This window comes from Paroedura picta, chromosome 4 (assembly GCF_049243985.1).
Source record: "Paroedura picta isolate Pp20150507F chromosome 4, Ppicta_v3.0, whole genome shotgun sequence".
NCBI classification, from domain to species: domain Eukaryota; kingdom Metazoa; phylum Chordata; class Lepidosauria; order Squamata; family Gekkonidae; genus Paroedura; species Paroedura picta.
Genome location: NC_135372.1, coordinates 56,462,036 through 56,489,737, shown reverse-complemented (window position 1 = coordinate 56,489,737; position 27,702 = coordinate 56,462,036). Strand labels below are relative to the sequence as shown.

The following is a 27,702-nucleotide window of genomic DNA, read 5'->3' as shown; positions in this document are numbered from 1 at the left end:
AAAAGGTTTGGTCTATAATAGCTAACGTGCAGAGAAACAGACTCATCTGTAGAAGTGACTGTATGGCATTATACCCTGCTGACGTCTCCTCAAACCGGGCCTCCCCCCAGGATTTATTGGGTTAAATTTTTAAAAAATCATGAGCCTTGGAAGTATAGAATTTTTGCTGAATCCACACATTTCCACATTTCCCAGTTAAGAGGAAAATGCTGTTCAAACAAATTACAAAGATGATCTGACTCCAGTGGTAAGAAGAGAAATAAATTTTACTTATAAAAATAGAAGCACGTCTTATATGGCATATTCATGTCAGTATATTTAACTTACTCTGAACAGATTACCTTCAAAAGGTTAACTTGCTACAGTTCCAAGCTCAGGTAAGAAAGAAAGAGAGATACTATCCTATATAAAATAAAGCAGATGGCATGCAACAGCAAAAGATACTCAGCATCTAAATGAACGTGAGAATTTTCTTAAACCTTTCTCTCCCAGATCTTCCATGCAGAATTATAAAATCCAACAGGATTAAACCCAGTATCCAGTAGGAGTAGCCCAACTCAGAGTTTGCTGTCTTTTTGGTCACCTTTACATATAACTTCTGTATGCACCCCAAGGAGAATTGCTCATTTGCTTTTAACAGGTCATATCATTATTACATAGTTGTATATAGTTAAGATAAAGACAAGGCTGTACTAAGTGGTAAATCTGCTGTAGAACTGAGACTAATGTAGGTGGGCAACTCCCAGCGATTTTGGCTCATGTTCACAGATGCTCAGGTGGTTAGCAGGCTGGTCAAGGGGGGAGGGGCACAATTGTCATCCCTGCATGATGTATGACCAGCAAGTGCTGGCATTGTGCTCTGCCAAAATCTCTACGGCTTCCATAGGGTTTGGGGATGAATGCTAGAGCATCACACTGGTACAATGCTGGCACTTTTGGATTGCCCCAGAAGTGGCATCATTGCACAGAGACAATTGTGCACACACCCATGCTGTAAGTACCCACCTCTCCCCCTCTCCTGTGGTTGCCTGGCAACCCTAGTCACATGGTTTCATTATTTCTACAGTCAAAGCAGCTGCATAGAAAATAAAGCATGATCAAATGAGAGTACAGGACAAATTAAAGCTGATTTCAGAATGGAGAAACAACACCACCAACAAAACCAATGAAATATTTTAATGGCACTTAAAAAACATCAATATACACAAGAAAAAGGAGACGGGAATTGTTCTGAAACAGGCCATTCCTTGGTCATATCTCTACAATGGCATGACCAGAATTCTGAGGTGGCAGATGTACTTCCCCTCGTTCTGGGTCTTTGGTGTCTGTCACAGAGAGTTGCTAGAGGCACGGTTCCTTTCTTGGGCAGCACCTACTGATCTTCCATAATTGTGGCCGGAATAAGACATCTTCTAATTTGGTGACTTCAACACTGGCGGGGACAAGAAGTAGATTTCCTTATGTTTCGAACAGAGCAATCCTAAACAGAGTTACATCCTTCTAAGCCCATCAATTTGAATGGATTTACAACAGTGTTAGGATTGTACTGTATATAATGAAATTAGAAGTTCTTGATAAATAGAATATCACTTCACCACCATCATGCTAAGAAAAAAAAACATAATTGCCAGAGACGCACTATAAATCCAAATTATCTACAAGTTAAAGTTGATGGTAGGTGATAAACACCAATTCAAAATACAAAATTAACTTTTGCTATTTTAAATGAACAGATAGTGCAGGAGATGTTTGATAAAATAAAGCGGCTCTCTTATGCAAGCATTTGGAAACAGTTTTACAATGTTAACAGGCTAACGATGCACTTTTTCACAGAAAAGCAAATGGAACTAGGGGCGCATTTTGCTACGGAAGACTGATTAATACCGCGGCAAGGAAATCACCAGAGGTCTTGTGTTGACCCTGATGTATTACTCAATATACAAGCGCACTGAAACCACCTTAGAAAATCAGCTGAGAAATTTAGATTAACTTTTACCTTAGTTACACAAATGAAGATTTGTAAAATAGATTTAAGAGTCTGGAAATGGCTAACACATGATGTTAACAAAATAGTTTTATTTTACCAACAAATGCAAGAGCTCAAGTATTTTAGCTCTTAATTTAAATATTCGGATTTAACCAATAAATGTTCCAGTGATACAGAGACTTTTTGCTACTGTTCTGTGATCCAGCTGGTGGCAGTGAGTGCTTAGGGTTGGGCGCTTCGGTGACCGAAGCACCCAGTCTCTCCCGGCGCAGCCAGCACCGCGGCTTGGAGGGGAGGCACAGGCATCAGCGCGCCTGTTGGTGCACACACGCAGGTGCGAAACTCCGCACCTGCATGTGTGCGTTCACCGGCATACTGATGCCCGTACCTCCCCTCACCCCCCCCCCACGGTGCGGCGCTGGCTGCGCTGGGAGAGACCGGCTCCTTCAGGCACCAAAGTGTCAGCCAACTTGCAAGACACCCATGAGGTTTTCAAGGCAGGAGGCATTCAGAAGTGATTTGTCATTGCCCGCCTCTGTGTAATGTCCCTGGACTTGCTTGGTGGTCTCTCATCCAAGTACTAATCTGGCCTAATCCTGTTCAGCTTCCTACATCTGACAAGATCGAACTAGCCTGGACCATCAGAGTTCTGTAATCCTACAGACTAGAACATTTGGGGGTAAGTTTGCAAACGTGGTGATGATACATGAATAAAATTAAGTTATCAATCTACTCCCTCTCTAGAGATCCAAAACTTTTTCAAATCACAGTGAGCTAATTGACCAACCTGCTGGCTTATGAACTATATGAAAGCCTGAGGAAAGACACTGAGGAAGGAGATCTTGAAACTGTTCCCCATGACAGTGCACCGACTTCTAATCTGGCAAGCGGGGTTTGATTCTACGCTCCCCCACATGCAGCCAACTGGGTGACCTTGGGCTTGCCACTGCACTGATAAAGCTGTTCTGACTGAGGAGTAATATCAGGGCTCTCTCAGCCTCACCTCCCTCACAGGGTGTTTGTTGTGGGGAGAGGAATGGGAAGGCGACTGTAAGCTGCTTTGAGACTGTAAGCTGCTTTGAGTGGCATATAAGAACCAACTCTCTTCTTCTTCTTCTTCTTCTTCTTCTTCTTCTTCTTCTTCTTCTTCTTCTTCTTCTTCTTCTTCTTCTTCTTCTTCTTCTTCTTCTGTAAATATAATATAAATATTGCAGTTGTGTTCATATGCCCCAAGCTCCTGGATCTCTAGGAACGGCATTTCTCATAGACCTTCCCCAAAGGGCAAAACATTCAGAAATCTTCCAACATTTGCATTCACTAGGAAACTTTACTGAAAGAGTAATTCTCAACATGAAAAAAAAAATCCACAGTACCATCCAATACAGAGTTACAAAGTCCACTGACCTCAAGGGACTTAGATGGGTGAAAATCTGTTTAGGACAGAACATTTTATTGGCAGAGTTTAAATATACAAGACTACCCTTAACTCAGATCCAGAAATTATGGCTGGTACAGGATGCCACTGCTCGGGTCCTCAAATGGACCTCATGGAGGGCCCATATTCAACCTGACCTCCAGCAGCTGTACCAGTTGAGCTTTGGGTCAGATTTTGAGGTTTTGGTACTAACGTTCATAGCTATATGCAATCTGGGCCCTGCATATCTGAAGGACTGCTTCTCCCATTATGTTATCCAGAGGGCACTATGCTTAGCAAATATCAACAAGCTAGTGATTCCTGGCCCTTGAGAAGTCCATCTGGCCTTAACCAGAACCCTGGCCCCAACCTGGTGCAGTGAGTTGCCAGGTGAGGTCCAGGCCCTGATGGAGCTATTAAAGTTCCACAAGGCCTGTAAAATAGCACTCTTCTGCCAGGCCTATGGTTGAGACCATGGTGGCCAATAATCCAATTGGGTCTCCCCTTTTTCCCTTTCCCCTCTGACTTTCCCCCCTTTTTAATTCCATACTGTCCTCTCTTTCCCCTCCAAGGGAACCCACCAATAAATGAACAACATGACAGTAGACAAAGATGATTAAGGGGGTGGGGGAGGGGCAATTGCCAGTACCATTTTATGGCTGTTTTACTGATTATTTTATGCTGTGAACCACCCCAAACCCATGCACAGAGAGGGGCAGTATACAACTTAACAAATAAATAAAATAAATATGTTGTCCTTTGTAGTTTTTGATGTGGCTAGTACTCACTGGATACATGAAGATATTTGCAGTTCACCAGACAAGTTCAGTCACAAAAAGGAAAGAAAAACAGAGGGAAAATCTTACCTCTGAGGGAGGGAAGTAGTCAGGGACAGCATAAGGCCAAACAGTCTGAAACAAAATAGGCAACTCCTCCACTTGTGGATAAACTGTTAATTTGATGGTTTTACTTGATGAATTGTTTAAAGAGTAATTGCATGAGTTCCAATACCGTTCCTGTTGCCATAGCTAATGAATATATAAAATATTTACTAGCTGGTTCTCACAGAAATGGCTCTCGCATTATTCATAATATTTCTCACAAATTGCTCATGCCTCATTTTGTGTCGTTTTTCTAGGCAACTGAACCTAATTTTCAGCCATGAAGGACACAGGCATTTCTCAATTGATTGATTTTGTACCAGCCAATTAAACCAGCTTTAATTCTTACTTGTCATTTTGGCATCATCTGAAGTTTGTGAATTAAAAAAAATGTTTAGATGAAAATATCACAGCAGGCACCTGAAACTGGCAAAAGAATAATAGACAGCACTGAGCTTATTTTTCTACAAATCCCTCATCAAATAGCAGTTCAAATGACAGAAAGTTTATGTCAGCTATATTAAAGACACTGAAATTTCAAAGTTACATCCATATACTATTGCCACTTCTTTCCTTTCCACCATGTTTTTTGACCACTTCTACATATTCTTAGGGTATTTTCAAAGTATCATGCCTGCTTAAAAGCTCATGAAGGACACAAAAGGTAGTTGGAAAATATTATTTCATTAAGCCTTTTCTGACATTGTCACAAAACTGCATTGCGAAACTCTGAGTTAACAGAAACCTTAGGTTAGTTGATTCACACATGAACATTTTCATTCTCCCTTGCTAACCCTTGTGAAGTGCATTTCTTTTGCATCCCCCTGTTGAAGAAGTTATAAGATCTGGTCCGTGCTTGTGTCCTGAAGAAGGTTTTGAGAAGAGCAATATTAACACTGTAACAATCTTTGTTTTCATCCCTGGACGTTTGTGCAAAATTGTACAAAATACCCTTCCTCTATCGATCCACAGGAATCCTTGACACCCATGGTTTCTAAGTGTGCATCACATGAAGTCAGAAAGGTATAGTAGCTCGATGCCACATTACGGCCCTTGCTGGGGATTATACAAGGACTAGCCGAGAAGCCCATTGTACTGGAAAATACAATGAGCACTAGCCTCCCCCACACCCCACCCACGGCAGGCCAGACGAGGCCTGGAGAGACCACGATGGGCCTTTTCAAGGTGGGGGGAGCACTATGGGGACTCTGTTTCTCTCCCCCCCTGCCTGTGCCTCCCCCCTAGGTAGGCCTACTGAAGCCTGGTAAGGCTGCAGCCATGGCTGTTCAGGAAGAGGGTGAGCACTGATAGGGGCACCCTCCCTCCTTCCTTCCCCAACCAGGCCTGCAGTCCCAGGCCTCCACCCTCCCTCCCAGATGCCACTGGATTACCCAGGATGCAACCAGGGGTGGGACATCCATCCTGATCGGCCATTCATTGGACAGGCATCCAATCAGGGATGACACAGCTTGGACAGCCTACCTGATTGCCGGTTAGGCAATGAGTCCCAACTCCTCCCACCACCCCCTTACCGTTTTATTTATATGTTCAGATTAGGAAAGCTGCAATTGGTCACAGATTTCATCAGCATCCTAAACTGTACTATGGCTATTCAGCCATAGTGGATTGTATTTAGTGGAAGGTTTATACTTCGGCCAGTCCTACTATATTAGTGCTAGGTCATCAGCTCAATACTGAGCTTCACATTTAACCAACGGTACTATATTGGCATAGTTTTATGTTACATTAGATTATCCTTTTTTATGCCAGTTGCCACCCTAAGCCATCTTTAGCACTGAGGTGCTACATGAACGTCAATCAGTCGTCATGGATTTATTACCACCCATCCCACATATATAAAATGCAAGCCCTGGTGATGACAATTCATCTCTTAAAGCAGTGACTGCTGGGAGTAAGTGCAGGATCTGAATGACATCAGCACATCAGAGGATGCCAGACCTCGCACCCACTCCCCCCCCCCATGCCAGTAGGGTGAATGACACCTGCTTTGGGCAGCAGGGGTTGGTCCAGGTTGGGGGAAAGCAGTTAAAGACCCTGCCAAACAGTCAAGAAAGGCATATGCCTTTTGATTCAGTAATGTATGCCATTACTGTAAATATTTACAAAAGTAATAACAGGGGGAAACTTCCACATACTTTTAATGACATTTCTTTGGTTAACTTTTTTTTCTTTTAAAGCCTTATCTGAAATGTGAGAATTACTGCTTCAAATAAAAACAAAGGCAAGCTAAAAAGATTAAGTGGGGATATGATTTGCTTTTTTAAAAATCTTCCCAACTTTCCTTTCTTATCAAAAGTCTCACAAAGGAAAATAAGATTTTAATATGTAAAACAAAATACACATTAAATGAGAAACGATGATTAACTTATTAAAAACTATTAAGTATGTAATTAGAAGGATTCCATTACATTAAGATACCAATTTCTTTAAAGCCAGAAATAATACCTACTGAAACTTTAATTATTTAACCAAGAAGAGGAAAAGGCATGTTATCTTCCCTGACAAAGATTAAAATCAATTTAATTGGTTCTCCACTGCCTTGACATGATTCTCACTGTGAGTCAAGCAACCAAAAAAGGGAAATTAATATTGCAGCTGTTAATCAAATGGTATTTGTGCGCTCAATCTTATTAAAGCTAGAGGGGCGGGGAGAGAAAACCTTACTGCTGTTAGTTTGAGGCCAATTTTTCCCCACCGGATTAAACATGATATTTTTGCTTCAAAATACAAACACTGTATTTATGTTTCTTGGAAACAGAATATCTTAGCATTAAATGTGAAACGTTGAACATGCTGCAGATTGCAAATGCGTGTTCCGTAAAGAATCACCTTGATCGGTCCAAAGTGTTCAAAATTAGTTTAATTTGTTTTGAGTTAAAATTGTAAATCCCTCCCAATATAAAATGATGTATGATTAAAAACAGTCTATTTCTGTGAATAGCGTTAATCTGTTTTCCTAGAAGATGACAACCATTCTGACCAGTTAAGCGGGGGGGAAATCAACTATTCAATTCCATGTATAAACGTAACTTGAAAGTAAGCATCTGTGGAGCAGTGCCACACAACCTGCAGCTGCTATCTGTTGATTTTTAAAATGGTTTATCGTACCAGTGCCTTTGTGAAAGCCCAGCAAGTGAGTGAATATTCAGCAATATCGACACTCAGCAAACTAATGTATCTGATTGTAAGAAAGTGGCATTGTGAAATATTTATGAGTTCTGAAATACAAACTGGTATGGGGCCTCATCATCTCTTATCAGCCCTTGTTAACTTCACAGATGATGAGAAACACCGGAATAACTGAGTTTGTCAAAACTAATAGATCTAAAGACAAGCTCCACCAACATGGTTTCACACAGAGAGCCCGTTCTCAAGACATCTTTTTGAACACTTTCATGTCTCAAAAGTCCTATTTTGGGATAATTGTGTCCTGTAAAAGCTATACATTATCAGACAAAGCTGACTCTCATGGTTTTATGCTAAAAGTTGAGATTTATTGTGTACAATACTACTGAAACCACATCTTTTTCAAGTAGTAATTAACTGAGAGTCAGGCAGGAGTAATAAAGAAAAGATGAGTTGTCGGACCCCTGTGGGCTCTCTTGCAGGGTTCCGCATGGGGCGATAATCTCCCCCACGCTTTTTAACACCTATATGCGCCCTCTAGTCCAGCTGGTCCGGGGCTATGGGCTGGGATGTCACCAATATGCAGATGACACCCAGCTCTACCTCCTAATGGACGGCCGGACAGCTGGACTCCCCCCTGGATAATGGGGATTCTATTGGGGTTTTATTGTTTTAGAATTGTATGTGTAAACTGGCATGAGGCGACAGTGAGCAGCGGTATAGAAATCTAATAATTAATAGAAATAAATAAATAAGGAAAGCTGTTGGTATCTCCTGAATTCTGTCTTTGGGCCTCCTTTTCTGAGGGCCATTCCTTATGACTTAAATGTAGCAGAAGTCTTACCTTTGGTAAACGCTACAAATTCAACGTTCCGCATGACATCACACACAATCTGCAATATTCCTGCAACACTCCCGCAAAAAGCGCTTCGTTGTAGCGCTTCGGGAAAAGTGGATTTCCCCTGAAAAAAATCGCTACACTTCTGCACACAAGCTGCAACAAACCAGCGAAAGACATGTGCGTTCTCAACGTAGTGGTAGAAAGAAAGTCCCTCCCCCGCTCTCGCCCCCAAACCTCCGGAGAAGCGATTACCATTTTTTCCCCCTTAGACCTGCAAAAGCAACGAACGAGCAAGGCTTCACTGGCTAAAGTCCCTCCACAGAAGTGATTTAAAGTAAAACAAACCTCCCTAAGTTCCCAAGCACAACACAGCCCCCTGTTCGGCACTGCCAGTAATTTTGGCCACAAATCGCGTCCGGGGGGAGGGGTTCTACTTGAGGAGCATGTAAATGATTAATCGCCAGCTCCTATGTCAGCAAAAAGGTCTTTCCGATGCAACGATTGAACGCAGATTCGTTGCAACGTGTGTGTTTGGTTAAAAAAAAACAGTTCTTAAAGGGAAAGGGGCTTTTCGGGAGCATGAACACAACAGCCCATTGGATGTTCCGTTTGATTGACGGCCAGGCAGAAAATGATTGCTTCCTTTGTTGCAATTCCAGCGAGACCAGAAACCTGTGGGGAATGAATGAAACGCTACTGGGACTTCTATATTCCACTAAAAATAAAGGTATGTGGAATGACGAAATTCCACTATTTAATATAGCGTTTCTGCATTCTGTAAACAATTGGCAACATTGGTCCTTGTGCGGAATGGCCCTGAGTCAGTTCCTGTAGCTGTTTCCTCCCACACTATCAGCCCATGTCCCTGAGTTATTCTTTTTGTCTACTTTCCTAACTCACTCAATTCTACACCATTGGTACATCTTTTAGAAACTGACAAGTAATACTAGACCCTATACATCTCTTTTTAAAGCAAAGGAAAGCCACAGAAGTCCCAGGAGCACAAAAAGGCTCTACAGATCTTCCCCCCCCCCTACCATCAACATAACTGAGAGAAGTGCTAGCGTTGGGAAATTCTTGGAGACTTGTGGAGCCTGGTGAGAGTGTGAGGTTTCCCTGCTACTGAGATAGTCTCCCTGCCATCTCACCACCAAAGAAGGCAACTAGATCACCATCATTATGCGTTTTAGTTATGTGAACGTGTTATGGTTTGTTGTATTGGATAAAGTTGTCATAGCTTGCAGGTTGGCACAAGGTGGAGCCTGTTTTGGGAGAAGATTCGATTTGCATACCTGACTCCACATGTTCAGGGGCCGCCGTAAGAGACGGCAGGGTGTGAGCGGGGCTGACCCAGATGGGAAGGCTGGACTCACACTGCCAAGTGGTCTGAGGTGGACCAAGGGAGGTGTACACCTCCCACAGTACCTCAGATGGTACACTTCCCTAGTCAGGGATCTCAGCAAAAAGGGAGCCCATGTTCCTGGCTGGGAAAAGGGCAGATATGCCTTGAGGTCCACTGAGATCAGGGGTGTGGTAGTCTGACCACTTATGCAGGCTTCTGGACCTTATGCCATGTCAACACTTCCCAAAAGTTGAATAAAAGCTGTGGCCATGTTTTAAGCCATGAAAGTTACTTCTTGTTGCCTAAATTGCCCTCCTGCCAGTCTAATCTCAAACCCTAAAAATGGGCATGATCTCAGAACAGATGCAGGGTGAGTCTTCAGCATGTATAGCAGGAGTCTGTTTGAACCAGACAAAAGGAAAAATTTAAAGCTCTTTACTAGTGTCATAGTTTGCAGACAGCATTTCACAGAATCAATGCTGCTAGCTGTACAGTCCTTGCTCAGTTTAAAACAAGATCCACATCCCCATTTGAAAATATATAACACTTAAAAGCAGGTATTTTGAAACAACAACATCAGAGTTTTTGTCTGAATAATTAAGGATGTTCCATTCTACATCTCAGTTCTCAGAACTCCTTGGAAGAAGGGTGAGGAAAATGCAATAGACACACAGTGATGGAATGGGTATCAAACCAATTTTAATTCTGCAGTACAAAAGTACCACATCTGTCTGTGAATTTGAGTGGCACATTCACTTATCTAACATGAAAACTCAGCACCATTCCAATTATGCAGCATAATGGGGGAAGCCTCTTATTTTTTTTGTGCATTTTATTGTGCTGGAGATTTTCTCCTCATTTCAAAATATAAGGCCTGGATTCCATCTACTTGCCATCCAGTCAGGAACAAAACAGAAGGCTGCTAGCACAGAATTTTATTGAGCTTCTCTTGTCCTTGAAGAAGCTTGAACAGCTTTTAAAATCAATTATGAAGGCTTATTGCGGAATACTTAGTGAATTTCTACTCAGCATCATAGGTTTTGAGGGGGGAAACAGAATATAAGATGTATTTTTAAAAAGCCAACATGTCTGGTTCTTCAGGACTACCTGCAGGTAGATTCAGGTTCAGATGAATTGCATCCAAGGGTACTGAAAGAACTTGCGTACATAATCTCTGAACCTCTGTCCATTATTTTTGACACTTCTTGGAAAACAGGTGAGGTGCCAGATGATTGAAGTTAGGCGAATGTTGTCCCCATCTTCATGAAAGAAAAAAAGGAGGATCCAGGTAACAACTGACCCATCAGCTTGACATCTGTAGCTGGCAGAATTTTGGAACAAATCATCAAATGGTCCTTGAGCAGCTGGAACAGAGAGCTATGATTTCGAAGACTCAGCACAGGTTTCGCAAGAAAAAGTCAAGTCAGACCAACCTTAGCTCTTTTTTCAAGAAAGTAACTACCTTGCTGGATCAGGGGAATGCTGTGGACATAGATTATCTGGATTTCAGTAAAGATTTTGATAAGGTTCCACGTGATATTCTTGTTGACAAGTTGGTAAAATGTGGTATGGATCCTAATTCTGTCAGGTGGACTAATAACTGGTTGACAGATCATACCCAAAGGATGGTTCAGCATCCTCTTAGAGAAGAGTGACAAGTGGAGTGCACAAAGGATCTGTCCTGAGGCCTGTGTTGTTCAATATATTTATAAATGATTTCGATGAGGGATTAGAGGGGGTACTTATTAAATTTGCAGATGATACTAAACTGGGAGGGGTAGCAAACACAACAGAAAGAATCAGAATACAGGATGATCTTGAAAGGCTCGAGAAGTGGGCTACACTGAATAAAATGAAATTCAATAGGGACAAATGTAAAGTTTTACATTTAGGTAGGAAAAACCGTTATAGGACACCAATATAGGATGTGGGAGACTTGTCTTGGCAGTAGTATGTACGAAAAGCATCTAGGTGTCTTAGTAGACCACACATTGAACAAGAGTCAACTGTGTGACTCGGTGGCTAAAAAGGCAAATACGATTTGAGGCTGCATCAAACTGAGAATCTTGTCCAGTATTGTGATGGTACCACTTTACTCTGCTCTGGTCTGGCCTCACTTAGAGTATTGTGTTCAGTTTGGGGCACCACAGTTAAAGAGGGATGTAGACAAATTGGAGCATGCCCAGAGGAGGGCAACCAAGGCATATGAGGAAAGGTTGGGGAAATTGGTCTGTTTAGCCTGGAGGGGAGATGACTGAGAGGGGAACTGATAACCATCTTCACGTATTTAAAAGGCAGTGATATAGAGGATTGAACAGAGTTGTTCTTTCTTGCCCTGGAGGGATGGACCAGAACCAATGGGATGAAATTAATTCAAAAGAAATTCCGTCTAAACATCTGGAAGAAGTTTCTGACAGAGTAGTTTCTCAGTGGAGCAGGCTTCCTCAGGAGGTGGTGGGTTCTCCATCTTTGGAGATTTTTAAACAGAGGCTGGATAGCCATCTGACAAAGAAGCTGATTCTGTGAAGGTTCAAGGGGGTGGCAGGTTACAGTGGATGAGAAATAGGGCTGTGAGTGTCCTGCGTTGTGCAGGGGGTTGGACTAGATGACCCAGGAGGTCCCTTCCAACTCTTTTATTCTATGATTCCATGCAAATTCCAGGCATCCTATTTCAAGAAGCAGGGAGCGCCATCATCACTCTAGGACTGTGAGGCACAGTCCTAGAGTCCTCCCCTACTGAGGATTCCATATTCATCCCACTCCTTCCAGTACCAGGCTCCTAGCTAAAACTGCCTTGAGAGCCAGCTTGGTATAGCAGTTAGGAGTGCCAATTTCTAATCTGGTGAGACGGGTTTGATTTCACACTCCTCCATATGCAGCCAACTGGATGACCTTGGGCTCACCACAACACTGATAAAGCTGCTGGGACCAAGCAGTAATATCAGGGCTCTCAGCCCTACCTACCTCACAGGGTGTCTGTTGTGGGGAGAGGAAAGGGAAGGCGATTGTAAGCCGCTTTGAGACTGCTTCGGGTAGAGAAAAGTGGCATATAAGAACCAACTCTTCTTCTTGTCTTTTGTGAGGTAGTCAGCCCTTTTAATGCTAACTATGGCATAGTGCTAACCACAGTCCCACCCCTCACTCTCTGCCTCTGTCCCTGGAATAGGGTTGCTACCTCCAGTTTGAGAAATAATTGGAGATTTTGGGGTTGAGCCTAAGGAGGACAGGGTTGGGGAGGGCAGGGACTTCAATGCCATAGAGTCCACCTTCCAAAGCAGTCATTTTCAGGAGGTGAAGTGATCTCTGTCGCCTGGAGATCAGTTGTAATAGCGAAGCTCTCCAGCCACCACCTGAAGGTTGGCAACCGTACCCAGAATGCATTGCTTCCTATTCTGCTTACAGCTCAGAGCCAATGATAATTTTCCCCACAATCCATTCTGAATTTCAAGCTGTAGAGGTTAGCTGAAGATCCATTTTTAAGGTAGACAAAGGGGATTCGGGATAGATATGGTCAGAAAGCAAGTTAACAGTGGGTGGGCACCACAGAATTTTCTGGGTATCTTCCTCCACCCATACTATGAGGTAAATTTCCCATGGGAGAGACTTTTGGGGAAGAAGCAGATCTCTGTTCCTTGGACAGAGGGGCAAACATTTTGAGGATTTAAGAGACAAATGATATGAAAGGAGGTGGCCAGTAAGATGGAGGAAGAAAGTTTTTAAAAGGTTAAGAACATGACCTGAGTGACCAGATTTGGCACCATTAAGATATTTCTTCTGTTCAGGGATCAGTTTTAGAACTTAGTAGAGAATTCCATTTAATGTGCCTTTTATTTTGGGCTTAATGTCTTTGCTCTATGACAGGTCAGTAGCCTGAGATTATTGTCAGCATTTAATGAAAGTCTAGACCTTTATTTTAAAAGAACTGAGCATGGTAGTCCTGTGTCCATTTCACAGACAATCACCGGCTGTAAGATAACACTGAATGCCTTCCTGCATAACAATGGCCAGCATTCATTTTTCAAGGGTTAGTCTACAATACTTCTTGAAGATAACAAACAAGATTGATTCCTGTTCATATAGATTGCTTGCCCCTCCACCCCTCCCCCTACAAAACCTTCAGAAAATGATATGAGGAATAAGGTATGGGCTTTACTCAAAAGCCTTCGAGTGTGTGATGACAAAAATGATTAAGGGCATCAGCTGAAGACAAGAAAATAACGGCACACTAAATAGCGGGCAATTACAATCAATACAAATATATTTCGGTGTACCTTTTTAGTGCACTGTTGTGTGCACTCTCCTAACATTCTTTCATTCCACCGTTCCACTCTGCCTTCCCTCATGCTATAGATTAACACAACATCTTGTCACCAGCTGTCAGATTAATATACTGTCTTCAGTTCCTCTCAGCGATGGCCATCTCAATTCAGGCGGGGTTCTCTCCAGGTTTCCTTGTCCCCTCCTCTAACTTTAAATGGGAATAAAAACATATGACAAAACATAATGAAAATTTCCATGCTTGAGATGCTGCTAAGCAAAAGACATTTTTAATGCTTAGAGCACTATAATTTAGCTGTTAAATGCTTTCTTTCTTTTTCTTTTTTTTAAGAAAAAGAGGGTATTTTTTTAGACCTTTCATGAGAGTTCAGTTTTACCAAAACATGCTGGACTGACAGCTCAAAGTACTTTACCTGCTTACAGATGAGATGCAGGATAAGTAAAGATACAAAAGGAAGATAATCCTTTCACTTGGGATAGATTGCATATTGTTCTGTATCGCACATGCTCACATCAGTGTACAGGGGGGTACAATAAACCGGCTCTTCTTCATCAGTCCTTTTAACATGCTCAGTTCCATGATGTTAGTGTGTTGGAATCAGATCCGAAAGAACCAGTTCCAATCCCCACTCTGCCATGGAAACTTGCTGGATGACCTTGGGTCAGGCACACACTCTCAGCCTAACCTACCTCACTGCATTTTTGTGAAAATAAAATGGAGACAAGAACAATGTAAACTGTTATGGTCCCCATTGGCGAGGAAGTGGGCTTTCTGTGACATAAACACATAAATATTTGGAGAGGGGCTACGGCCCTGTTGTAGAACATCTGCTTTGCATGCAGGTTCAGCTTCTAGCATTTTGGGGTTAAAGAACCAGGTGGCACATGCAGGGAAACACCTCAGCCTGAGAGTTGCTGCTACTTAAAGAATACAATACTGACCTGGTAGACCAATGGTCCTGTATGCTGCATTATATATGAATGTATGTATGAATTTGCTGTTAAGTTGCAACTGACTTCTGGAGACCCCAGCAAGCGACTTTGAGGCAAGTGAGGAGCCACTGTCTGCCTCTTTCCTGGTGGCCCCTGTGAAATATGTAGGTTTGTAGGAAAGAAGACGAGCAAGGAAAGAACAACGGGCAAGGAAAGAACGACGGGCAACTGGGCAAACAAACAGCTTACATTTTAAACACGTGGAGCAGTTGGGCTAGAAATTATGGCACACTGAAAGCTTGGAGGGTACATTGTCATGAACCACAATGTGCTAGGGGCCTGGGTAGCCCAGGCAAGCCCGATCCTGTCATACCTTGGAAGGCAATCACAAACCACCTCTGAATGTCCCTTGCCTGGCTGCCAGACGGTCCACAGGTCTCCTGGCTACATTACACATGCCATAGGAAAAATAAATCATGCTAGTACACTGCTCTTCAGTTTGCAAGTTGTAGTCCATATACGAGTTGCAACAGCAGGTTAGCAGCCACACGGGAACAGTTTGTATGTGAAAGGGGATGGGAGAAAAATAAACAGATGAAAGGTGAAAGACAAACCAGGAGAAAGAGAAAAGAAAACAAAGGAGACATTATATGTAAGAAAACAAATTCAAGGTGTGCTCCAGATTGCTAGTTGGAGCTGGATTGCTAGTTGTAGTTAACATACAGTAAATGTCCTGTAATTTCAGTGATGTCAACAGAATTGCAGAAGTGTCAATAGCAAGAGACACAATTTGTACATATATTACAGCCATTCACTACATAGAATATAGTGGCAGAATTCTGGTCGGCATCACTCTGGACAGCCAGGTGGGTATCATATTTGAATAATTCCCTGTCTAAAAACATCACATGTAAGGAAGGGCTATATGAAACAAGTCACTCTCATATGCTAGTTTTACTGTATGTGAGCAGGATTTCCCCCCCTATTCAAAACCCTGGCACATGAACTCTACTATCTGGGTGGTAGAATCCTACCATCATCTCAGCCACATTCTGTGTGATGTATCGATAGGCTTTATACACAAAGCCAATGAGTCTGTAATGGCTTGGCTCCAGCCAAATATTTCCCCTGGAAGAGCATTTCCAAGGGCATTTGGGGATGCAGAAGATGGGGATGACATGAAATCTTTGTTCCATGGGAGAAAACCCTTCCATCTGTGAAAACGTTCAGCTGGATTCAAGAAGCCTTATCCCCTTGATCAGATACAGGACACAATAGAACTCAGACCTCCCAGACCCTTATTTTGGTCACCAGAGTACTTTTTAAAACTTTGTGGCCAACAAAATGCTGGGTTGATTGGTTCTGCCCTCCATTAGGGGAACCCTGGATACGGTCATGGGGCCTTTTTGAGGGAGTGTCAAGTACTCTTATGTTGTTTCTCTGCGCTCTGCAACAGATATAACAGAGACAGACACTTCAAAGAGGGTCGCATCCATACATAAAATGTACTTCTCTCTGTGGGTGCTCATCACTCTGTTCCCAGATAAACTAACTTCATTGTAACGTGTGTCTGAGACAAAATAAAACTTATGTTTCATCTGTGTCTGTGATTTCAATCGCTGGACAATGTGCATTTGTGAACTCCCATGGAGCTGTATCGGGAAACGTGCCTTCCAAATTTGTGTAAGGCGTGTAATTATACCTCCCAAGCATGCCATTTATTCCAAAGATATTAACCTAGTAATGGGTGGGGAGAATAAACCCATTATGGTGTCACCATGGTTTATAGGGAACTGGAAGCCAGCCTTTCTGGAAATCAGGAAGCTGTTGTTTTAACTTCATCTTTAAAAAACAAACTTCACATTAGCTGCAGATTCAACTATGTTTGAACTCCTGTGCACTCACAAAATCATTAAAAACATATTCATTTGAGCTTCCACTGATAGCAGATTCCCCATTCCAAGGCCCTGTGTGACACCAGCAACAAAAGCTAAAATGAAATTCAATAAATGTAATGTAATCCAATGCAAGATGATGTGAAAATGGCCTTACCGCAGGGCTATGCATTGAACAGGCATTTAAATCTTATTATGCCTGATTATATTGTACTGTTTGGGCACATTTATAAATAGCTATTAAAAAAAACATTGTGTCTAGTGCTGCTAATTCCCAAAGCGTAGCAGATGTTTTCACCATAGCAGGAAAACAGGTTTCAAAGTCAGACCCTTCGCAGGAAGAGCCAAGAGTGATCTGGGACTGGGGGAGCGGGAAGGGAAGAGGCACCTGGCTTGCAAAGTAGACGAGCTCAATGTTACCAGGAGAAATCAGTAAACAGAGAGGATGGAGACCCAAGAATAACATTGCACAGAACATTTGCAGCAAGAAAGGAGCCAAGATGTTCCCGATCTCTTTGCTTCTGTCGTAAGGGAAAGAAAATGCAGTACAGCAGAGAAATCAGGAAAGGGGAGAGACTGAATGGAAATATTTCATTAGATAAAAACATCAGTACACCTCTTACCACCAATAATCCAAAATCAAGTTGGGGCAACATAACATCCATGAGCCATAATCCAGAGGGGCAAAATGACTCGGAAGAATAGCTCTGTAAGAAAAAAAACTTGCAAGTAGGATAGTTAATCTAAAACAGAGTAAATCAGTACTGGGGAAATCCCTCTCATGGGGGGGGGTGTTGTTTGTGTGTGTGTGTGTGTGTGTGTGTGTGTGTGTGTGTGTGTTTTCTGCCAGCAGGGCGGAGAGAAAAAATGGATTTATATTTTCACTACTTGAAGACTGAATCCATAATGAACAACAGAAGTTCAAGGAGCCATTCTGGAAGTTTTAATAACTTTTTAAAAGGTATTGCTATATTACTATTTTCAGTTTAGCTCATGAGGACATGACATATAAGAATGAGTACATACTGTATAATTGTGTGTGTGTGTGTGTGTGTGTATCTAAAATGAATTCCCTTTTAGTGTACTCTAGAAACTGTTGCCGCTGCTCCTGATCCTATCTAGTCAGTTTGATCCCGCTTTATGGAAGTGCAGGTAACAAGAGTAGCGCGGCTGGCATTCGGCCACCTGCAGCAAGCCAAACTAATAGCACCCTACTTGGCCCCGGAACACCTAGCCACACTGAACCGTGCGACGGTTATTTCTAAATGGGATTTCTGCAACTCGCTTTATGTAAGCCTACCTTTATCCCTGATCTGCAAACTACAACTGGTTCAAAAAAGTGGCCAGCGTTCTCACGAGAACACCTTGGAGGGCCCACATCCGGCCCACGCTCCAACAGCTGCAATAGTTACCACTTGAATACTGGATCAGGCTTAAGGTTAGGGATGTGCGCCTCAGCTCAGCTCAGCCAAGAAACCTCTGAGGCATGGCTGCCTTGGAGAAAAATCGGCCCGAGGCAGTCCAGGGCACCAAACCCCATAGCCAGACAGATCCGAGGCGGCCGTTCCAAGGTGCATTTCAGGGCTCTCTGAGGTGCCTTGGATCCAGGGATGCCCCTCCCCCCTCCCCCCAAAGGAGGAGGAGGACAAGAACCGACCTGCCCGCCCCTCCACTTCCGCGTCCCCTGCATGGCAGGCTCATCCGGCAGCTGGGCTCTGTTCCAGCATTTGGCCACCAGCTGGTGCACCGCGGCCACTCCTGCTCTCCTTGCCAGGCTCTGCTCCAGCGTGCAGCCGCTGGCTGGTGCATCACTGCCACTGCCCCTGCCCTCGCTTTGCTGCAGCGTGTGGCTGCCAGCTGATGCGCTACCTCTGTCGCTCCTGCTCTTGCTCTTATGCGGCATGCGGCTGCCGGCCAGGACACTGCCATCGCCACCCTTGCTCTCCTCGGCATGGAAGCCCTGGCCTCCAAAGCTCTGCCTCAAAGATCCCTGAAGCTTTGGAGATCTCTGAGGCAACCAAGGCAGTATCTCCCGAAGCCGCCTGAGGTCGAGGTGTCTTCCTACGAAGCTGAGGCAGTACAGACCAGAAGGTGAGTGCACAAGCCTACTTAAGGTTTAGTAATTACCTTTACCAGCATACCTGAGAGACTGCCTATACTCCCCAAAGAGCACTACGCTCAGCCAATACCTACTGGCTCAAGCACGTTTGGCCTCGACCAGGGCCATGTCATTCTCTGTCCTGGCCCCCACCTGGTGCAACGAACTCCCAGAGGAGGGCTGGGCCCTGCCTAAGCTACCACAGTTCCACAGGGCCTGCAGAATGGAGCTTTTCTGCCAGGCGTTTGGTCAAGGCCAATGATTCCATCCGTTGGGTGGCACGCACACAGCCTTCTATCCAGACAACCACACTATGGGATTGTGGACAGAATGTCACCTGAACATGTTATGTCATGTCCTGACTGTGGATGACGTTAAGATTGTTGATATAGTTATATTATTATTGTTGATGTTAAGATTGCCAACACAGTTACCAAACTTATTCTGCACTAACTCATCTAACATTTTCTGTAAACCACCCTGAGCTGCAAACGGGGGTGGTCTATGAATACAAATAAATAACTAAATAAAATTCATGGGTTTATATGGCACATACAACTGGTGCAATTTGGTTTCTGTTTTTAATATTCAATGTTTAATGAATTACCACATCCTTTGTAATAATGAGAAGTATTAAGTGAGTGCACTAGGTCTCCAGCAAGGATAAGAACAGCTATCCTTTAATCCTCTTCAGCTAATATTCTGGTTTTATCCATGCAAAGCCTTTTTTTTCTCTCTCTCTCTCTCTCTCTCTTGACTTACAAATGGTAGCAGAATGTTTTTGGGATTATCCATACTTCCTGATCCTGTAAAGTAGGGGTCCCCAATGTGATGCTCATTGGTGCTATACACCCAATGACACTGTTTCTGACACCCACCAAGTGTTTTTAGAAAGTAGGGGGCCAGGTGGGGCTTTTGCCCAGCAAGGTTTCTGACTGGCCACTGGAGATTTGATTAGCTGTACAGATATTTCAAAACGTTGCTTTAGCAGCAGCTGACATCACACCACAAGAATCTTCACCATATGACTGAAGGTAAACTGGGGCAACCATTTTGTAGTTGGCTCCGCCTCCTGCAGCAGCCATTTTATGGCAGCTATTTTGTGGCTGTGCCCACCATGCTATGACAGAATTCTGCAGGCTCAAAAAGGTTGGGGACCCTGTTCTAAGACTTGTTCACTTTCTAGGTTTTTGCGGTCTTTGATATGTTCTTTCTTAAACCAAATATGATATAATCGTTTTAGAAAGAAAGCCGCCTAAGGCATCAGCAAGCAGTCTTGAGAGTAAGTTTCATATTTAAGAAGTGCTGCCCCTGACTACACCATTTTCCTCCCAGAGGCCTCTCACTGGCACTATTTTCTTTCCTGGGCCACTAAAAAGTTCTTTTAAGTGATTTTAAAAAGAAAATGAAAATTGTTATTTCACTACAGCACAATAATGTTATAACAATCTGTTGCTATGCTCTATTAATTCCTCTGAATTCCCACCTTTTAAAAAAAAGTATATCACAAGATATTTTATTGTGGCAATATACAGGGAAAGGGGCATCTTTCCGATAAACTAGGAGATTGTGGCAAAGTTATTATAAAGTTATTTGCAATTAGCAAATTATTAATTTTTATTATTAGCAATTATTTAGCAATTATTTATTTTTAAAGCCCTTTGAGTGACACAATGAGCGGTTAGTGGTAGCTGTTAGAGGGAAGTGCACACAAAATTCTTGAGCAAACACTCGGTTGAAACGTTCCCGCCCATAGCAGCTAGTGCCGCACCACGGGGGGGAGGGGGGAAGCACGGGCACAGGCGCACCGGGCAATGCACACATGCAGGCCCAGAGCTCTGCACCTGCGTGTGTGCATCGCCCGACGCGCCGCCCCGCCCCCCCCCACACACACACACACAGCGCGGTGCGGGCTGCTACAGGTGGGAACGACCACTTTGGCAACCAGATCGCATAACCCCAGTTGAAAGTGTGAATGCCTTACAGTTGTGGCAATAACAACAGGCAAATGGGCACTCCTAATTATGTAGATGCAGCCTCTGCAAGTTTTCTGGGGGGTTATTTAAATAGAAACATAAAGTCAAGGTTTTGTTATTTGGGCACAATATAGAAATTCATCAAAGAGAAATATATTCATATTTTCTGATGGAAAAGTCGCATATCATTAACCTCGTCCCAAAGAGCAGCATGGTGCACACTTGCATTCTAAACAGTTTTCAGTTGTCTTTTTAAACTGTTTTTTCTATCAACTTGCTCCCTCTGTCTCTCTCTCACACACACACACACAAACACACACACACCCTGCAATGAGCTGAATTCTAAATACCAGGCCTCCCTTTTTGACTAATGCTGCAGATTAATAGTTAATATGCCTTGAAGTGTTTGTTTGGGGTTTCAAATTACTCTGGATAGAAGCAGATGAAGGAGCTTTATTATCTGTCCTTTTATGAGTGATTTCCATCCTAGGTCCACGGAGAATTCAGATGGATGCTCATTTGGAAGAACTGAAGATAAAGTTAGTACTGCTTTAAATGGGAGAAATGATTGATTATTGGTCATTAGCAGGGAGTATACAACTGGGCCACAGTTGTGTGATGTTTCCTCTTAAGTGCCATTTGCCTTTGGACAGTGGCCAGCTTCCTCATGAAATCCAGATGTAGCAATCACAAATGTGCATTAAAACTAGGCTTTTACCTCACTGTAACAAATTCCTAGAATTGGAAAAATTAAAAAGGAATGACAGCACTCTTTTAGAAGAATTTAATGCTACAAGAAAAACGGTGGCCATTCAAGCCCAAAGGTTCATTACACTGACACACACACACACACACACACAGAGCTCATCAGGTTTTAGGACCAAATTAGATCTGGAGGGGAGGGAGAGGGGTCCATAAACCAAAGCTGCAATACAATTTAACTATACAATTTTCAAAAGTAACCCAATTAGAAGCAACAGAAAGCCACAGAAAGTTTGGCAGATGATTAAGAAGAAAGATATTAAACTGTCCACCAAACAGATGTTGAGGGAAGGGGAGGTGTTCCACAGTACTGTAGACTGATGGTTTTAGGATGCAAGTAAAACATACAGACAGCGGAGAAAGTGACTGAGAGAACCAAACACTTCAGTGGCACACCAGAAGACACTGTTCTAGCTGCATTCCCACTGTGTTAATGACATCTTCTGCTGTTGCTCATTCACTTTCCTTCTCTCTGCTGCCTGACTACATCAAATCAAAGTTGTCAGAGCTGTCAAGCCACTGATTGGTGGTAGCATACCTAGGGTGCGGCAAGCAGGACACACGCCCTGGGTGCCACATTAGAGGGTCGCCACTGGGCATTTTGCAGCCCCCAAGGAAGGTGACATATCTCCCCAGCAGGACAAGGAGGCAGCAACAGGCCCAGGGGGAGGGGAAGGATGAGGGGGCAGGCAGTGGTGCTCCATGCACATGGATGTGTGTCTCTGGACAGTGCGGGGAGGACTCTCCCAGTGCCTTCTCGTTGGAGAGAGACCGGGCTGTAGCTGTGCCAAGGAGAGACAGAGGCAGGCCACATGGGGCTCAACAGGTAATAACTCATGTCTGGCTCAGGAATGCGAAATACAACTCACAGTGGGAAGAGCAAGAGGTGAGGCCAGGGAAGCCCAGGGCTTGGGGTACCTGGCTACCTGTTGTTGTCTTGCCCTGCTGCAGCGCAGCCAGTGGTGTGGATGGAAGCTCCTTGCTGCCTGCCCTCCCTCTGGCCAAGCCAGCCCAGAAGTTCTGCAGGCAGTCAGATACCCTTCCACCCATCAGGGCTGCTCATCTCGCGAAGCCAAGAGCAGCTTGTGGCGGCAGCAGAGCGGCCCCCTCTGCCCTGTAACAGGTTGACAGCTGGATCTCCCAGAAGTGCTCCTTGACCGTTTATGCACTGGGAACTTCACTGCCCCAGCTCCCATGCAGGAGCAAAAATCAGGGGCAGATGAGGCACACCAGGCCAAATGGTCCCCCGTGTGGATGCAGGAAGGAGTAGGGCAACCTGCCATGACTAAAACTCCAGCCTGCAGCCCGGCATGAAACCTGCAGTGTGTAAACGGTCCTTGAGAGATTCTCCCTTCCCAGGCCCTCAAAGCAGAGCAGACCAGTCACACCCTGCCAGATTCTTGCTGTTTTTCTGTGATTGAAAGGGGAGCCTTGACCAGCGAAAAACCCAAGAACACTATGATGGGTATGAAGGAACAAGAGATACATGTGATAGGAAGCAGATTAGGTGTAATTGAGTGTATTAGGTAGAATTGAGCAGGAAAAGAAGAAGAAGAAGAAGAAGAAGAAGAGTTGGTTCTTATATGCCGCTTTTCCCTACCCGAAGGAGGCTCAAAGCGGCTTACAGTCGCCTTCCCATTCCTCCCCCCACAACAGACACCCTGTGGGGTGGGTGAGGCTGAGAGAGCCCTGATATCACTGCCCGGTCAGAACAGTTTTATCAGTGCCGTGGCGAGCCCAAGGTCACCCAGCTGGTTGCATGTAGGGGAGCGCAGAATCGAACCTGGCATGCCAGATTACAAGTCCGCACTCCTAACCACTACACCAAACTGGCTCTCCAAAGGGGCTGGATCCATACTAGTAGCTTTATCTGTATGAGTTGTGACTATTAGCTCTCCCTGAACCCCGATTTGGATTTTAGAATTTCCTCCTCCTTTGTCGCTGGTACTTAACATGCACTGGTCAGCCCTGTAGAGGGCTCCATTGTTTAGTGCTCTCAAAATACTACAGCGAAAGCCACATCGGCTGCTATCATAACGTTTAGGAAAATGTTTGGAAATGGCCACAAGGCGTCAGAGAATAGTACAAACAGCATAAAGAGATTCCTAGAAAAATTAGGGTTCTCCGTTATCACATTATCCAGATGGGGAGGATAGAGACTACAGCAGGGTATAGTGTCATAGTGTTCAGCCTCCAAAGTATGCATTTCCTCCAGGGGAGCTCATCACTGTAGTCTGAAGATGAGTAGCCATTCTGGGGGATCCCCCGGTCCCACCTAGGGCTGGTATCCCTAGCCGAGTGAAGGTTCCTACATGATGGTTTCCTACTGAAGCTTAGAGGAGGCGACCCCTCCCAGGTGACAGGGGTAGGCAGACAGAGTGCACAAAAAGAATTGGCAGGTTGGGCATCTGATGGAGATGGAGTAGAGAAACAGGCCCAAACGGCTGTGAATTTCATGAACACTTTAAGGATGCAAAATCTCTCTTGAGAAAGAGAATGCTAGTATAAAGCAGAAGATATGCTGCCCTGTAGGAATGCTTCTTTTCCTCAAACTGTGTTCCACTTGTACATTTGTAAATAAAGCAATTCTTGCAAAAAATGCTGCAGGGGTTTTTTGCTCCAAAGAGAACCAGTCAAAGAACTGCTGCCCTGAAACTTCTGGCTGCTTGAAGAACTTAGGAGCACATAACACTGTCTTAGATAGCTGTAACTTCTGTAATGTAGCTGTACAATATAGACCCAAACAGCTTACATCATTTTCCTTTCCTCCACTGTGTTCCCGTTCACAAAACAACAACAACAACCCTGTGGGGCAGGCTAGAACTCTATATCCAAGAGAGAGAGCATCTCTGTACACATATACACACACTGTGATGGTCAGTAAGTCAAGCTTCAAAGTGCTGGGATATCACGAAACCAGGACAGAGTCTGCACTTACTTTGTTTATTCCATTGTCAATCCTGTTGAATTCAGATCGATTTAAACTCCAGTCTTCCTCTCCCCCCCCCCCATTGAAACAGGAAAGTGTTCTGCACGTGGTTAGGGAGGCCTCAGATTGGGGGGAGGCAAATGGAGACTCTTTCTTTGTTTTCTTGAAGGGGGGGAGAGGGAAGTTAGAGGAGGTTAGAGGAGGGAGGAAAAAATCCTTTCTTTTCTTGAAGGGGGGGGGGGAGGATCGAAGAAGGCAGGAAAAAATCCAAGACCTACAAAAGTTGAGAGAAATTAGGGGCTTCTCCTTTAAGGCAAGTTTGTCACATGACTACCTGTAGCCAATCACAGGTTCTCTACCACGGAGGAGAGCCCAGATTCAAAGCAACGCAATTTTAAAATATATTGAGGATTAAAAGCACTCTAAGATATCGCACAATAAAGGTAGGGTCACTCTGGATCAATCCTTCTTGCTGCAGAAGGAAAATTTAAATCGCCCAAAATCCAAACGGAAATCGCATTCTGTGTAGAGGGCAGGGACTGAATTGACCTGGGGTTGGAATAAAAGCTCCGTGCAGTTTACACCCAGGAAGAAGATGGTTAATTTTTCACTTCAGCAGAGAGCTTGAGTGACAGGTTGCTCTAAGCACTTTGATTGGCCAGCAACAGTTGTGAGAGAAGTTATATAAAAGCTGTATGCTGAGGACACTGAGTTTTTCTGACAGAGACCTGTGTTGAGAGAAGACCAGTCTGAGCCCTAGCTGTTAGAACATCTAGTCTGAGGAAAATTTAGTCAGAAGACACAGCTTTGACTAAATCATTTGGATTCAGTCCAAGCTGAAAGCAGTTTTACAGAGACAAGAGAACTGGGAATATTGTTTTGCAGAGTGAATTGGGTAATGGATTGAGATTCCCAATCAGAGCAAAGTAAAGGTAAGAAATCTTCCAGGGAGAAAAGAAAAATCCCTGCCCAGCTAAAAGGAGAAATTCACGGAGAGGATTTCCCTGATCTGATGTAGAAAGATACTACTGTGGATGCCTCAAGAGTTACAGGGAAACTGGTATTTCTAAGGAAGGTAGGTTTCGGTACTGACAGGGGGAACCTTCAAGCATAAGGTATAAGTTTGTTGCATTTGTTGCATTTTACTGTGCATGGGAGGGGGACACTTTACCAGTGATCTGCCCCACATGCTAAGCAGCCATTATGTCTGAAAGGGATTCTGTTACCAAACTTCCAAGGATCAAAGTACATACATTGCCCCTTTCAGACAAAATAGCATTTACATATTGGTAGGATTATGAATAGCACATTCTCCCCACACACATGGTAAAACATATCTACTGGCAAAGGCTTTTGCCATCTCCTATTTACATGGTAAAATATAAGAACTATAAAGACTACAGTCAGCAGCACCCTAATGCCTTCATATAACATGTAATGGATTTTCCAACAATTCAGTAAGGCAGAGTCAGGTTCTATAGAACCCTGACTCTTTTCTAGCTTCCTGGCAGATGTGAAATGAGGCTACCTATCCAGAGGTCAGGACTGAGCCTACCAGCTGGCCAGAAACCTCATAAACTTCGATATGAGCAGAAAACCAGGGAAACCCTTTGATCCTAACTGTGATGAAACACTATCCATATTTTAGAAACCAGAAAACATTGTCTCTCCTCTTCTGTCACTGTCACTGTCTTTCATCAAAAGCTTTACTTGTGTATGTAATGACAGAATGACTTTGAGTGACATGGAATTAGAACCAATCAATCTGTCTCTCACCTGAAGTGCATCCCACCATTAGGAACAGCAATAGCTTATTCATTATCTCTCCCATGACAGCATTCACCAAAGTAAACCCAACTTGGCCTGTGCTTAGTCTTGCAAATGTACACTGTGAATTTCATTTTTTTAAAAATAGAGTTTTATTTGATTTTCTAGTTAAATACAGAATAGAAAAAGCAAGATATAAAGTTAACGTTTACAACCATGTTAAGAATTCGTCCCAATGTATTTGAAATTCCCCAGCTGATCTGTGGTTTACACACACTGTGAATTTCGTAACCAAGGCCTATTTCAAGGAAGAGAATGATCAAGTCCTTCTTACAACATAATAAGAGAGGGACAAATTTACTCTTTTATGTAACAATTCTTTAGAGTACAATCTATACAAAGTTAATGACTTTTAATTGTTACTGGATTTCAGTGGGAGAATTAAGCATGAGATCACCTCCCTCCTGTTACAATCAACAGGACTTATTTTGGCTGGATCGTACCCATAGCACTCACACTTATCTATTCTGAAAAAGAGACCATTTACTGAATTGTTCTTTCTAGCATGCTACTGAAAAATGATGCACGACTTGGGTATATTTTTAATGTAATCTTGCATGCTGATGTTTACTCCATTTCTCCCCTTAATGTTGCCGTTACAAGACCAGAAGTACCAGATTGGGATGAGAAAGCAGAATAAAAAATGTTCCTGAACCAAAATTAAAATGTAATATTGTGTAAGAAAACTCCATGGAGAGTTTACAAATCATATTTAGGCCTTGCTGAACAGTCTGGGCTTCAGCAGCTGCTGTATGCTACAAAGCTGTCATCTCGGTGAATAAATAAGTAGTGCTATAACGCAGCTGCCCCTAGTAATAGTATTGAGTTAAGGTCTTGAGTCATAACCAGTGGCTAAGACAGAAATGCATTCTGACTGCATAAAAATGGTACAATGCCTCAGAGTCCACCCTCCAAAGCAGCCATTTTTGCCTGGGGAGCTGATCATTATAGTCTGGAGATGAGCAGCAATGGTGGAGACAAAAGGTGGCCTGCAGGCTGAGTGGTATGGGTGTCTCCCCCCCCCCTGGCCAATGGGCTCGGGACAGCCCTTCCGAGCAATGATTTTCTAGAGCCCAGTGTATTTTTTTTAGCACAAATTAGCTTTATTGCTAGTCTATCATATATGCCAATAGCTGCCATTTATGCCAGTGAGGCTAAGCCAAATGTGATGTTAGGGCAATATGGTCCCTACAGCCCTAACAGCAGTCAATAAGCTTCCTACAATGAGTTCCAATATATTTTTGAAAAAAACACTGTTCTTGCACACTGTGTCTTGCTAGGCAATTTGTTAGACATTAAGCAATGCAAGAAAAGAGCATTGAACTGTAGTTTTCCTTTTCATATTGAGAGCTTTTTATTCTGCCCCATGGTTAGCTAAATAAAGAGAGAAAG

General features: G+C 43.5%; 1 long non-coding RNA gene across 1 annotated transcript in view; it reads right to left on the bottom strand.

Annotated features, from left to right (window-relative positions):
- Positions 1 to 1,189: 1,189 nt before the first annotated feature.
- The window catches only part of LOC143836791 (uncharacterized), a 77,296-nt gene continuing 50,783 nt past the window's right edge, over positions 1,190 to 27,702 (bottom strand). The window contains exon 3 of the long non-coding RNA XR_013230737.1: positions 1,190 to 1,432. This is a non-coding gene — a long non-coding RNA (uncharacterized LOC143836791). The remainder of the gene's footprint in view (positions 1,433 to 27,702) is intronic.